Source organism: Anopheles funestus, chromosome 2RL (genome assembly GCF_943734845.2).
Source record: "Anopheles funestus chromosome 2RL, idAnoFuneDA-416_04, whole genome shotgun sequence".
NCBI lineage: Eukaryota > Metazoa > Arthropoda > Insecta > Diptera > Culicidae > Anopheles > Anopheles funestus.
The window spans coordinates 38,582,922-38,598,743 of NC_064598.1; the positions used below are offsets into that span (position 1 = coordinate 38,582,922).

The 15,822-nt window shown below is 43.1% G+C and overlaps 1 protein-coding gene across 12 annotated transcripts in view; it reads right to left on the reverse strand.

The window, feature by feature from the left end:
* The window catches only part of LOC125761903 (uncharacterized transmembrane protein DDB_G0289901), a 275,515-nt gene that overhangs the window by 126,805 nt on the left and 132,888 nt on the right, over window positions 1–15,822 (reverse strand). For 2 of the 12 annotated variants that reach the window (XM_049423473.1, XM_049423477.1), the window contains one exon: window positions 5,053–5,618. The exons of 2 other annotated variants lie outside the window; for them this stretch is intronic. The gene's annotated coding sequence lies outside the window, so the exon portion shown is untranslated. Of the gene's footprint in view, window positions 1–5,052; window positions 5,619–7,020; window positions 7,252–15,822 lie in introns of those variants that run through there. 8 more of the 12 variants (XM_049423480.1, XM_049423476.1, XM_049423474.1 and 5 more) reach the window with 8 other exon arrangements.

Below are 15,822 nucleotides of genomic sequence, written 5' to 3' on the forward strand. Positions count from 1 at the left end.
GCAAAAGGTGTCCACCTCAATTGGTCGTGTTCTTTATTCTCAAATAAATTACGTTAATAGTTTTATCAAATATCAGGCAAGCGGGAAACTCGTATACATAAATATGACGTCCATTTTCAGAACAATGGTGAAGCATTATTGAGCGAGAAATTTGTTTGGGAAGGTGGTCACTAAATTGCTACAAAATTATTCACATGCTAGGAGACCATTTTTGTGCACATTACTGGTAAAATCGATATTTTACCTACACCTGGCAACGTGCCAAAAATAGGAAAGAAAACTCCCTAATCTGTAAACCTAGAATTATTTTTTTGCAAACTTGAACATCAACTCCATGATGAATGAGAGAAACAAGGCACAAGTACACCATTTCACGCCACGCGTTCACAAAACATTCGAACGAAAAACAAATCAACAGACAAAAAACATAAAATAAAAGTTGCCGACGTTGAAAGCGTTTCGTCTGATGGGTGGGATTAGCTCACATTTGCACCAAACACCGTGGCAATTATTTCGCTTCATAAATCCTATGCGCAATTCCATTGCTAGTCTTTCTTTTTCGCACAAAAATAGCCTATGTGGATCCTTCCTAGTGGAGGAAAAGCCTTCAAAAAGTACCAAGGATAACAACAGTCGTCACCACCAAAAAAACATCCTTGTTTTTTCACCGTCGGTGAAAGTGAAGCACATAAATTTACGGATCGGAGCAGCAAGAAAAAGCGACCCAATTTTACCCCCTCAGATGATAGCTTTTCATTCTAGTGTTTTTTTCTCTCCTCTAACCTCGAAACTAGGAAACCAAGAATGCGAAAAAAAGCAGACGAGAATTGGTGCGTTATCAAGATGCAATGAATCTTTTCGCGTGGCTCAGAAACTGAGATGCGACGAGGCGGGTGCGCGCAACAATTTCGCATTTTCACCCAAGCGCGATGACATTTCTTGATAGGCAAAAGCGTTTAAAAGCTTCTACCCATCTAACGGACACGCGACCCAGCGGTGACATACACCGTGCGTACAGAACGCAGAAAGACGGATGCAACTCCCGCAGCGACTGGATGGGAGCTTATCGGATGACACTTGTGTTTCCTCAATTTTGCACACCACCGTTTTTGGCTAGCATCGGGCGAACCAGAACCTCATATTGTTCTTTCTTTCGATTTCGAAAGATTAGGACATCCAAATTCAGCAGAGGACCCCCCCCGAATTTTGCGAGCAATTCCAACTTCCTGTCTTCAACGTTAAAAAAAAACGGATGCCGAGACTAAGGCCACTACGGAATGGGAAAAAAATGCTCATCATAGCGTTAAAAAAAATCATACATACAGAAAGAAACCACATCTCGTACCCTAAAAGAACACGGGGAAAAAATAGAAAGAGGTTGAAGTTACCTCGGTGGCAGAAATAAAAATGCCTGAAAAATGTCATAAATAATACAAACGCATAAACGTGTCGCGGGCGCGAGTTTCGTCGACTTTGCCCAGGGAATGTCTTCTTGGGTGGGTTTTTCATTGGGGAGCACACCACGGGCAAACAATTGTACCAGTGAGCCGACACTGAAGAGACTGGCCCCGCTATATTACGAGCTATATACAGGGGTAAACTTTGTTTTTATGGCCCCCCTTGGTATAACGGAAAGATCTGAGCACCTACGCATCTTCTCCCTTGAATGCGAATAACCAAGGGGTGGCGGGTGATGGCAGAGGAATTTCATGATCCTTCCTCCTCCTTCAGCGGAGAAGGTCACTGCAGGGCACGTGGCATTCATATTTGATGAGGCACAGGCAAACAAGCATATTCGCCCTCACTGCTACAGAATGTCCAGAAGGTAGCACAAAACTTTTGGCAGCATTTTACGAGCATTTCGGGTAATCAGCTTGGGTGAAACGGTGGAGAGCGCGGTTTTTTGTGCGTCTTGGAACGAGATTATAAGGATAAGATGGTTGCACTTTGAGATGGTTGAAAAGCCCAAACAACTTGTGCAGCTACGGTTTATCGCGGTCGCGCTGCAAGAATGAAAGCTTCACAAGATCCACCCAGGAGACGAAGACGTCAATACCTCAAAAAGACGAAGATGGTACGGCCTGATGGTACAAAAGAAAGTTTACGGATCAATTTACAGCTCGCGGATACCATCTTCTTTTACTTCAAACGCACCACGGTATGGCATTACATCTTGAGGTGCATCCAAAATCCATGCTCCTCTTCGGCGTCCTCACTCATCATTACTCATCTTTCAACTGAAGAGCAGCGCCCTGCGATCGTGTGTGGGATCTCTATGTCAGGTTGGAAGAAACAAAACCAACAACAACAAAAACACACGATCGTGCCACAGCGCAAAACATGATACATCTTTACTTGCTCTAGGTTGGTCTTCGTCTCATTGCCACCAAGGAATGTCTTCGCTATCAGGGGCAAAATGTGTGAGAGAGAGATTGCCTCAGGTTTTCGGATTCAAGCAAACGGTTTCAAGTTTCCTTCAAGTTGGCTCCGTATCCAGACTGCACGGGTACTTTAAGAGCCTACACGTTCACTTCTACTTCTGCTCAAGAAAATGCGGTGGGGAACACCATCTCCCACTCCACTCCTCTCCTTCCCCGGCCCATCTTATGTACAAACTTTTCCAATCCAACGCAAGCTGCAAAATCGCTCGCTCAAGAAGAATAATCCACCGGCAACGCCACCACGAACTCGGGGCCCGGTATTCTAGGTGTGCGGTTTGGTTATGCGTTCCATACCGGAGATAATGAACGATAAATTATCGATGCAAAGCGGGCAAAAGCGAGCGAAAGAGCAAGCGAGTGTGTCTAGGATTTTTGGACGAATAAAATATCATAAAAACCATTCCTCCCAAAAAGGGATGCCTTACCTTTCGCTCTGTTTTTGGTGCTTTTTTTTTGCAAAACAGAAATTTTATCCCATAGATTAAATTGGGAAAGTTTACCATTACGGCACATACACACAGACACATCAGGTGGGGCATTTTTCAACGTACTTTATTAGACCAAACTACATTAAAGCACTTTAAGGCTAATAAGGGTGTACTAAAAATTTAGCCGCTTCCAAAACATGTTACCATACCAGACAGAGATTTCAGCAGTGTTCCGGTAATTGAATTCTTAGTCGAATGGGAAAATAATGCCAAAAACTTGTGGTTCGTTGCCAACACCAAAAGAGCAGTGCAACAAAACTAAATCGATTTTAAAAATAAAAACAAAACGTTTCCCTTCCCTTTCTTCCTTCCTTGTGATCTAAAAAGCGACCAAAATAAATTTAAATAAATTGCAATTTATAGCACTTTTCGTACATTTTGCATATTTTTGGTTGTTTTTTTTGCATTCTATTAACGTTATACAATGTGTTGTTGCTCCGTTTTACCTCCCCAAAAACTGTTCCCTATGAATATATGATTTGTATTCCGTTTTTTTATATATCGATGAAGCCACAAAACATGTTGCTTGATATACACACCCGCGCATACACACAGCCTTGTGCCAAAAACCACAAAGTGTATGAGGCGTGAACGAAATTTATGCTGACTATTTATGTTCACTTTTCTCGCGCGAGGCGTACACACACATTATTGGCATTTGGGGGACATATTTACAAGCGCCAGTACCGTTTGCTGGGTGCTTACGCGTGTGTGATGAGTGAAATTGTTACACATCATCACAACATAAATGATTCGATTAAGGTATAGTTATGACCCGGGGACAGCCAGACCGGGGGTGTAAGCTATTTCGCTGTCCTATTCGCACAACAGCTACATGGTCGGGCGTTTGGGAGAATGGGCCAATAATAATAGCTGGTGGTTTTGCTGAACCAAAAATGTCACCATTATGCAGCTGCAATATACAATCGGTGGAATGTCAGCCGCAGCAGCAGTAGAAAAAGAACCTTCGAGCAATTGCGACTGTCACAAAACAGCAAAACTACTAACCCGTAGAACATGCTTTTGTGGATGGTTTCATCTACTGGTGGAGAAGAGAGAGAGAGAGAGAGTGAGAGAACGAGGGAAGTAGAAATGCATAAAACGGACAGCATAAAAATGCAACCAGCAAACACACAATCTCATACGCAATGACACGCTGGACTAGTTTCTTTTTTATGCTTATTCTCCGATACCCTGGCTGCACCAAGCTGGCAGTTGCAAATTGTCCCTCGTACGCACCACCACGGGTTTTGGAGAGGTTTGCGATAAAAATGCGACCATGCCAACACACAAATAACTGCACCCGGAATCGGCCGTGGACTGGAGCGGACCGATCATGGTAGTGGAAGAAATGTTAAAGAGCGACTTCCCATTTCGCCCGGCCATTGTGGGATGCCATTATTGGATGGGCCGCTACTGTACATGATAGGGCACGGATGTTAATCAGCGAAAAACCGAGGGAAATGATGATGACGTGATGCAACGCGAATAGGGGTAAATGCGTCCGTGCGTGTGTGTGTGTGTGTGTGTGTCTTTGGCGCCCTCCGGACATTTCGGTGGTTCAACCGAGAGACCCCTGCACCAGCATCAAAACAGTGTGTGAGCGCCGGGCGGTTGCGTTGGTAAAAATATTGCAACAAAATGCGCCCTCTCTCTCTTTGTAGAATGACAACCGAGGGGGGGAAATACGACTGTTGCAGACTGCAATGCAGACGGCAAACATACGCGTGCATACGACGTTTTACGCATAAGCGAACGGGGTGCAAAAAAAAGCGTAATACTTCATTTAACAAACATTGCCTTTAGTAGCTTTATTTTTGAAATCATGTTTAATTGAATTTGCAAGAGTTAATTTTTTAAAGCATCCTCTTTCAGTAAGTTTTTAATCAAGCAGAAAATTATGAAACAATGATGATAATTGTTTGGAAGAAAACCCTCGAAAACAAATATTAACGCACAGTTCAATAACCGGTTGAATGGTACAGGTGGACTACAAAGGGGCCCGGTTTGGCGTTCAAATTTGTAATAGGACCAGGAGACTATTTAAACGCAAGCAACTTGTAGACTAAATAATAAACAAAACAAAACCTCAACGTGTGATAAAAAGGGCATTAAAAACTCACATTTCTTTCGCTGAATTGCGATGGTTTTTCTCGGCAACGTTTCACCAGCAGCAACAAAACAAAATCTCTCTCTGTTCTCTATGCTTGTTGCATTTTCATTTCCACACACGCACGTACTACACCAAGCAACACAATTTGCTGCTGTCAACGCAGCTTTGAAGGTTGAAGAAGATGGTGGCGCCGGTGACGACTATTGCAGCTTGTTGTTGTTGTTGGTTGCTACGCACCGCGAATCGATAAATAATTGCCGGTAAAATGCTGCACACACTGTGATTAAAATATTTTTCGCTCTCTCTCTCTCTTTTTTATGATTCTTTGTCACTACCGGCACACGAGTGATGGAATGGATTTTGGACACTGTTTTCTTTTTTTTTTTGCACTGTTTACACTTTTTATTTTTGTAGCTTTCTGTGCATTTCAACTATTACGATTCATTTAATTTCCTACTAAATCTTCGTACTGATGCAACGAACACTTTATTATGGTAACTTAAGTGAGACGCGCGCACATAGAGAAACCAATTTCACACACCAAGAGAAAACAAAACTCTTTAGAAACTTCGTTTGCTAGGGTAAAGAAAAAGATAAGAAATTCACATAAAAAAATTGAGATCACAACGAAACGAAACTGTAAAACAACCAATAATAGAACACATGAAACATATCACAAAATACACAACTGAGACTGAAGCAAACGATGGAACGAAAAAAACACAAACACACACACAACTTCACAACAGAATAGGCACAACAAAAGCGGATAAATAGCGATAAAATAATAATCAGAGCTCGAGGATATCACAAGAATTTCGCAACAAAACCCTCGGACAGCTACACACAATGCACAAAACACACTAGGAAGAGAGCCAGTTTGTACCGGCATTTGCACGTTTTGCCTTGCTTTTGTATTCTTGTTTAGGATTTTACCACTTTTGTCGCACTGTCGAACATGACCGAACACGTGTGTGTGTCGCGGTTGGGAAAGGGTGATGGTGTACGGAGGATGTTTTTACCCGAGGCATACCAAAAACCCAGCCGTACCGAGCTTTTCCTAGTACATACTGTACACATACAGACAGACACACAGAAACACTTTGGTACGAGAAGCACACATACACACGGGCTAGAGTTTAGCCACTGCAGCAGGTGGAAAAGTAGCGATAAGGAAATTCAATTCAACCAACTTGATTTTCCACCATCCGGTGAAATCGTTCCAGCACCAACAACGAAATACCAGCTTGAGCACGTGAGCTTTTTCCTACTGTGCGAGCGATGAAAATGGGCAGCAAGGAAATGGCAAAAAGAAGGGAAAACTTCATTGATTTTCTTCTACTTTTCCACATCCACCAAAAACCCACACAGCCCCGCATACATGCACCGTACAAAAACACAGTTCGGTTGCTATGGAAATAGACGCCTAGCAAAAAGCAGCAAGTTTTGTCAAGCGCAACGACTTTGGAGGATTATTTTCTCGGAAAAACCTTGCCACACACAACAATACAATCGGAGCGACGGGTCCAGATTTTTGCTACCAACGCACACAAACACACACTAGCACCCAGCACACATACGGCTGGTTTGATAACGCCAAACCAAACACAACATACCGGACCAAACCACACCCGGTTTTGTTGTTGGTGTATGGTGAGGTTCTTATTTCACCTCCGGCTCCGGTGGTTTTGTGGAAAACTGTTTACTTTTGCTACCGTCGTTCTTCACGCACAAACCGGGATAACCGTTTTATACGGCAGCGATAAAACACCGGCAATGTTTGTGTTTTCTACGCTGGCAATCGTTATTTTTCGGAAGGAATTTTTCCACAACAAATACGTCACTTTTCGTGCATCCACGTTTTGTGTTGTGGCGCTGGTTTCTAAGTTCCAATGCTTACTAGATTGCGGTACGGAAAATAACACGGAATTCAAGCAACTTTCGTTTATACACCGCAAGACACACTCGGTCTACTCACTTGACGTTCACACGATTAACCGAAAAAATTAGAATACAGAAGTACCACAATCTGGTTAGGAAAATCTTTCGCTCACTATGATGGACAAGAATACACCGTACGCGATAACGTTTCTCGTGGACGAACTGGTACGCTGGGTCGACAGAATACTTCCGATAAAACCACCGGCACGAGAAGCACACCCTTCACGCTCAACGGCTAAACGTCAAATGAGCCGAAATGAACACCCGGACCGCACGAATCAAATGGCGCGGCATGAACATGCGTTCGTGGGAAGCCGAAATTCGGATGAACTGTGCCGTCGTCGTCATCATCGGTTTGCGTATTCGGAGAAAACTTCACACGAACGGCAAGCGCGCTATTGTTTTGCAGCATTCTTGCATTGACGGCATACGCAGAAACACTTGCGTGTAGTTCGAAAATGTATGTTGCGAATGATGGTTATGTTTTTTACTTGTATTGCTGTCCGTAATATGACACGTGAACAATTATGTTTTGTTCGCAGCTTTTCCACTATTCTGTGTTAAGTTTTTCAATCCATGAATGCAAGAATTCCATAGAATTATATTAAAAAACTACGATATTAAACTACTTATATATATTTTATAAACATTTCCTACTTTTAAACTTCTCTAAATTAAAGGTTTAATCGTTAATATGCTGATTGTTTTAGCCAAATACTAGTTCCATTTTTAGTTAGCATTCACACTCCATTTGAAAAAAAAACCGGTTCACTTGTGCCGGGTGTAAAAGATACGCACAAGTAAACAACTTCTATTGCTGTCTCGCTTGCAATCGGGACGTTTGCGTTCGAACCTCGGATATGCTCGTGAATAAGTTCATTCGAAGAGGATGAATTCATTTCAGGGTCGTCAAACTAGCTTTCTCAGTATGGAGTAAAACGGTTTGGTACAATATTTTAAAATGTTTTAAACAGTCAGTTTCATGATAGTAATAAATCCTTAAACTTCAAGGAAGATTTAATAGAAAAAGCTAAAATTAAGGCTATGGAAAATTGGCCGTTACACCCAAATCAAACCATCAAAATTAGACTTCAAGCAAAAAACAGAAAAAATAAAATAAATCGCAGAACGATTTGAAATTACCATTCTGGTTAATGTACTTCTCTTTGACGGTTTGTAAAATGTATTCACTCCACTTATGATAAGGTAGTTGATTTCCATGTTTTCCACCCATCACCGTGACAGAACTGTCATTTAAAAAGCAAACCGGGGCCAGTTTGCTCCATCGTTTCGTGAATATGGATTTGCATTTATGCTACTAATTATCTCCATACCCCAAAACATCGTTCCGCACCTCATCCTTCCACCCGTGATCCGTTGCGCATCTTTTTGCAACATTCCGCACACACAACCCGCACCACAAAAGAACAAAGCAAGAAAAGCTTACAAAATCGTACACGCATAAAGATTCGTAGCCCGACGTCGGTCGGGTCGGGTTCGTCGTCATCGTTGTCGTTTTGCCCCAAAAAGGAAGTCCAAAAATTAAGAGATTCTCGATTCTGTCGTTCGCTCATCTCTTTGCTTCCAACCAGTGGAAGTGAGTTAACGGGTGGGGGGGAAGTGGAGAGAAGGGTAGGTGGAGGTAACTCCAAGGACGCAAAAGAATGTGCGCGCGGGCCTTTTTCCCTCTTGTTTGGTTAGGGGTTTTGCGTTTGGTGGCGCGCGCGAGTTACTTCTCGTTGAATTTTGAAAAAATCAACCAACACACACACTATGGGCGCGAAATGGTCATCAAAGGCAAACGGTGAAGCTAAGAAAGAAGAAAAAAAACTGTATGCATCGCACCCCAAAAACCAAATCAAAGGAACAGCAAACTAAATGGATACAGAGTGGGAAGGGATAAAGGAAGCTGAAGAAATGAAAAACACGAAAGATAAGAAGGAAAAGGTAAGAAATCAAACTATAATCAATAGTGTGTGATAGCGTTAGCCGGTACGCCGGCATGAAGGAAGTATAAGTGGCGAGGAAAGAAATACAATAAAAAAACAAAGGGAAAACAAAAGAAACATACGCATACAAAAGGGCCAATTTGAAGGAAAAGAAACATAGAGAGAGAAAGAAAACGAGAAAAGAATGATGTGATGCCAGAACAGTGATGATGATGATGATGATGATGGTAATGATGATGAACAGCGAAAGCAGAATCAAAATAAAAAAGCGCAAGCAACCCAAAAGGTAAGCATTGACCACTGGCTGCACCGAGGGAAGAGACCGTCTTGGCCATCCGAAACGGTTCCTCTTCGAGTGAGTGTACGCACCGTTTTATCGCTTTTTCCTCCGGGTCGGAGTTGTCTGTGATGCGAGTGTGTCTGCTAGGTGAGTGCGTATGACAGCGCCGTTTGCTCTAGGAAAACCCCTTGACAACGGTGCCCCAGGAAAGCGGGCAACGGCACCGAAAGAGGAAGAAAAACTACTAACAAAAGAAAGTGCCCAAGGAGCGAAACCTTTCCCGGTCCCCATAGCCTTCTCTTCGGTGAATCCCATGCGGTGAATCAGAACGACGAAAATCGTAAAATGAACGAGTGTATATTTTTATGTATATTTATTGAGGAACCATAAAATTTTATGATTCAATTCAAGAGCCAAACACAAACACTCCACACTGGCACATACGCGGGAAACCGAGGTAGACACACAAACACACACACACACACGCTGTTCGAAAGTCGCGAATTGTAAGCACGCTCCACATGACGCGGTGTGTGACACATGGATTAGAAGCATGAACGGGAAAGTTCGCAGATTGAAATAAAACTAAAACAATCGATCTAGGCTGCGATGTAGCGTACAATCGGCGAAACCCCGGTACAACCCGATCGCCTTGACAACCACCTAAAGCCCGGATGATGCGTTTCGCATCTTCGTAACGTCGATGATGCTGGGGGCGGGAGAAAAGTATTGTAATTTAAGCACCCATGTGATCGTGACGGTTGTCTGCACCAAAAATGCGCAAAACTGCAAAGATTGCAGATTTTTTTGTGTGTTTGATAAATTACGTATCAAATCGATTTTTCATCTCGATTCAATCGATCGGGTGGGCGTGTTTGTCCGTTTGACGGCTACCAATTTTATTGTTGTTCTTATTGTTAAATCCGATTGCCAAAAGTTCCTCCGTTGCAAATATTACACTTAAGTTAGGTGATGCTGCAGAGGTATGAAGGCGGAACAGAGTGGAAGGAAAATAAATATTTTTTAAACATATAAAAGACCAAGAGCGTGCCGCGTCGATGGCGGCAGCTTAGAGTGGAATATCTGACGTTTTCCGACACCAGATAAAAATGTGCTTAAGTTGTTTTTTTGTTGCTTTTGCTTGTTCGTTTTTTAATATTTATTTAAGTTTCGTTTCATTTTTTTGCCCATTTTGTTTAGTTTCGTTCTTTTCTACTCACACTGCACTGGCGGTTTTCTGTGTGTGTTTTTTGTTTGCTTTTTTTCTTTCGATTTTCGTTTCCTCTTGAGTGTGCAGTTTTATGTTGCTTTATACGTGCCTTGCTTTTTTTTTGTTCTTCTCCCGTTTGCTTCTCGTTGGATCCATCATTAGGCGGCAGACAAACGGGTTCATTTCAACACGCGTTTATGCGACGATCATTACCACCCGCTGTCATTTAGATTAGTCTGTTTTTTTTGTTTTTCCTTTTATGTTTTTTTTTGCTGCTGCCACACAGTTTGCGAAGTCTTAAAACAACCGGAGATGCATTAACCTCGAAACTATCAAATAAACTCCCTCGCGATCGTGGCTCGTCGTGTTTGTGCGCTGCTGCGTGCTGTTTGTCGTTGTGATCGTACCTACTGGTTTAACATTCCTAAACACGAGCATATGCTCCATATGCGTATAACTGTCACCTGAAGTGCGTTTGTGGTCGCTACACAACGTGCCCCATTGTGGGTCGCTGGAGTAATAAAATGGGAGAAAATATTTGCAAACCCATTGCGTGAACCCGGTGCTCTGGATGTAATGGTGCAAAACTTCGGCCCGCAGGCCGAATGTCTTAAGCAGGCACGCCGGCCAGAACTCACGCGTCCGCCTTCCGCACGCATCGGCAACAGACACTCGGTCGTTGGCGATTGATATGCAAATTGGTTTTCGCCAGGAAAGGAATTTAACTGTTTCCGAACGAAATCATTTAAGGTTCGACGGTTTGCTCACGGTGGCTGGGCTTTTTGCCCACCAGCCCCGCCACGGGGAGTTTGGTTGGAATGAAACAACAACAACCGTATAGAAAACTTCTCCCAAAAGTGCCAGAAAACAACCGGTCAGATTTATGGACAGCGCTCATCAGACGGCGGGGGTATTTTTTTTGTTTGTTCTTTCCTCGAGTCGACGGGCCTGATGAGGTTTCGCTTTTATTATTTCCATCGCCGGTGTTATTACCACGGCGGACAAGACATTAAATGACTCTTCGAACTTACGGGCAAACATTCGGCGCCCATTTACGTTCCCCAACGGAGATCTTAGCCTCAGTCTGTGTGCCATCCATATCGTAGCTCTATCGCTCTCGTTTCGAACTCTCAAAACTGTTTGTGCCTCCCGGTGATGATAAAATTGAGTTCCTGTTTTATGTTTTTGTTTTAGTTGGAATGCAAAATTGGACAACTCCAACAGAAAGTGGAATTTATAAATAGTACTTTTTGTGTGCGACAAATTGCAGAGCCTAACGACAAGAGTAAGTGTAGAATACGCCCAATAAATATAAATATAAAAATACATATATGACGTTAATTTAAGCGAAGAAAAGAAGATATTGGTGACGGTTTGTCCATTCTTTTGGACAACTTTGATTTTGGACAACTTTGAATCTTTCATGTGATTGTTTTGTGGACATACGCAAGGCTCTATTGCAAGCTGCGTCAGTTGAGAACCCAAAAAGTCTTTGACAAGAAGGCTAAATAATGCTAATTAAAATCATGTCCTACACTACTTGCTCATACTAACTAATTAACTCATTTTCATATCTGTTACAACACTACAGCCGTTCCGGAAACAGAGCTCCAACTCATCTCCTCTGCCAAAGTGGCCATTCTACTGCCGAGGGCGTTGACAAACAATTCGCCCGGTCGAAGTGTTTACGGACGGTAACGGAGATCCAACAGTTTCTGAATCTGAACCGAAAAAAGGCACACCTTTACAGTATCGGTACCACCAACCTACTTAAGTACTCTTCGATAAATGGAAAAAATAAAAACAACAGCGCTTAAGTACTCATAAGTCAAACAAACTGAAGGCCGGCATTTGGTGCGAGTTTAGGCATGAAACGCTACAAAGAGTGGAAAGGTGGCCAACGATTCAACAACATTATTGACACTCAAGTGGCGTCTTCGTCTCAAGTCTTTAGGGCATCGTCGCACTCTGGGCCTTCATACCTTTGGTGTTGTGTGTGTGTGTGTACGTGCTTGTTTTTTTGGAGTCTGTCTGGACGGCATTCCAAAAGTGACGGCATCAAACGCTTGTAACACTAACGGGATTCAAGTTCTCTGCTCCAGTCCCCCTCTGATCTTCTCAGCTTCAAACGATTTCTTTTCACGGTAAACATCCCCGATCAGGAGGCTAGCCCCGAGATGAGGGCGAAAAGAATCTCTGGATGGTTTTTGGGGCGAATGTTTAATGATTTTTGGTGTAATTAATTTCTCTATTTGTCTCCTCGTTCCACGTGTGGCAAAAAAAAAAACTGAGAAGTTCCACGTGCACCGATAGGGGAAGGGAGAGAAGGAAGCGACAAAGGACGGTTCACAAGGTGACTGAAATGCTGCACGCTCGAGAGGTCACGCTGGGGCTACCATCATAAAGTTTATTACACCTCCGAGCGGCACTTGACTCGACACAAAACCCAATTGCCTACAGTCAAACAAAAAAACAACAACCAAGAATGCTTTTGGTTTGCGCTGAATGGCGTTTTGCTTTCTTATAGCCCTCGTGTCTCGTGTATTTATGCTCACTGGCTTCCATCAGCACACCTGGCCGATTGGGCTACAATGGTACCCGCCGAAAACAAATGTCAACAGTTGTAAATTATTTCACTGTACAGCATTCCGTTCGTACATCGTCATTGTGCTGTGCTATTTCGGTTCTATTTCAACCTTTACGTTGACGTTTTATGCTGCAATTGTTGACTACGCATGGTCGCGCGCCCGATGTGTTTATGGTGGAATGACTTCCGAGGTTTTATTAGTACCTTTCACGGCATTTGCTCCTACCTGTCATCAACCTTCAGGGTCTGTTTAATAGTCCTACCCACCACACACGCACGCACGCACATTCACGTATATATTACTTCGTTTTCTTTCTTTTTTCCCTCTCCTTTCACGCATAGCTTTTTGGAGCTTTTCTTCCCGCCGTGTTAACTAAATGGACGAAGCTTTAGAATTTCGATGGCTCAAACTAGGCTCCGGGGTGAGTGCTAATAAAGTGACAAACGTTTGTCCCGGGGCACAATTAAAGTCATTCACATCCCCGACAGCCCCATCAGTCGGGGGGACAGTGTCAACTTTTTGCTGCGAAACTGGTTGGTTCGTCACTTGCGATTGCCTGAGGGCTTTTTTACAGGTGGACTGAAAGGCCGTTACCGTTGGGTGTTAAGTCTGGATGCCATTTTGTTTGATATGTGCGTTTGGACATTTCTTACATAAATTTCGAAAATAAACAATATTATGACACTTATGAATATTATGAATATTATTCATCAAAAATATTTCGAGGATTTCTTTTCTCATAAAATGTGTACAAAGATTGGGACAGGTCTAAATTCTTAACTAAGGTAGAGTCCTGTTCCAGCTGTTTGATATATCATTTAAAAAATTACAACAATTGTCGCCTTTTGAAAATTGTCTAAGTACTATCCAGTTTGATAAACTGCTTATTATAAGCTAAATATATCGAAAGGTACCGCAAAAGTCAAACAAAAAGAAGTCATCAATTAAATACTTTTTGATGTAGTCAAATCATTGAAGTTTCTAAGAAATTAAAAACAATTGAATTGAACTGAAAATCTCTATTAAATGCAAATCTTTCAATAATTCATCCAAAATTATACATTCATACATTTGCAGCCAAACGCCAAACAGTTCAACTGGTGCACGTCGAACGATTCGGAAGCTGCAACAGATTCCGGTTGGCAACGATCCATCCCACCAAAAAGCTTCCGTGCAAATTTCCAGCACCGAAAATTCCAAACAATTGTCCTGCACCCTGTGCTCGGAAGGCGCGGTCCAGCTAAGATTAATGATGCCGTTAATTGCACCGACTCTATCTCGTTCGTTCGGTCGCAAAGTTGCGTTTGTATGCAGATAAGAGTTTGCTTGTGCAAAACTTTTTTTTGGGAATCAATTTCTGCAGTCGTTTGTCATCGATGTATGGCGTCATATATTTTTAGTCGATTTCTTCCCATGAAGAGTTGCGCCTTTTGTAAAACTTCACAGTAACAGGAAGGTTTTTGGCATTGAACGTCAGCACCACACACTGCGTGACCCCGTTCACCGGATAGTGGCAAACATTTTGGACTGATTCCCCCCCCTTTTGGCCCAACATCGGATCGAGTAGCGGAGAGGCCCAAGATTACTTTTGATTGATACGATGATTGATAGTCCGCGGTGGAAAAGAAGCCCACCAGAAGCCTACATAGTAGTCGTTGCGTGATGCTGATGATGATGAGGCGACTTGTCTCCACCTCTGTTCCCTCTTTCCCCCCAAAAAGATCTTGTGCTCCCTCCTCTCCCCCCGGTATCGCAAAGATACCGGGCACACTGGCAATTCTTATTGACCGTCGAAGCCGCTTTACGCCCCGAGAAGATTTCCCAGGTGACTTCTTCGAGAGTCCTGTTTTTCCCTCGGTGGTAGTGTGAGTAATTTAAACTTTTCTCCTTCATCCGTGACAGGGTGGGTTTGGGAGCAGCAGGGGGAACAGAAGCATGGTTGTGCCAGGAGAAATTGTGACAGAAAACTCATTTTCAATTTCACAAAAGCATGTCAGAAAACGTTGCGAACGGGAACGCAACGACCAGGCATCGAGATCCGTCTACAGAAACGAACCAATGCCACGTCCATAACCTGAAGGCATGCGAAGCTCATTAAGCATAACCAAGAAGCAAATTCACCTCTTCCATCACAGCTTCCTTGTGGCCACCGTCTACTGTATTTTTTTTTATTTGCGCCGTGACGGTATGGATACGGTTCCCTTCGTTGCTTCTTTGCTGGGGTATGGGGCTATTGAAGCGTGTTTCAAAAATTCCCCCTGTATCTGACTGGGGTCCGCCTTGGTGGTATCGATGCCACAGGAACGACATTTTTCCGTCAAAATGCTCATCATTTTCCGGGCCTGTTGCTACTGCTGTCGCTCGATGCAAGTATTTTTAGCTCGATCGCAACTCGATAGGGATAGAAATTGCCTTACCGTGGGGGAACAAACCCGGCACCAAGTGGAGGGAAAAGAATGAACCATTTTCCAACCCACCCCACTCCCGGGTAGGGGGACAAACCCGCGTATAGGGGCCGAACGAAGAAAGCTTCAATTAGGTGGAGGAATGTGCGTTTTTGAAATATAATTGCTTGAAATTATCAAGGTAATAGAATTCCTTCCGGACACGTTCGGAACACGGGAGCACTCTTGAAGTACACACCCTTTTGGGTTATCGCACCACCTGACACAGAACGTATCCGTGCCGTGCAATCACCATGAAGAGGTGTATAGAGGGAAGGTAGAAGGTAGTGAGCGAAACTGGTTTAATAAAGTGTTAAAAGTGTTTTGCACTTTGCAACAAAGAATGCCCGAAGGAGCGTTGGACGATG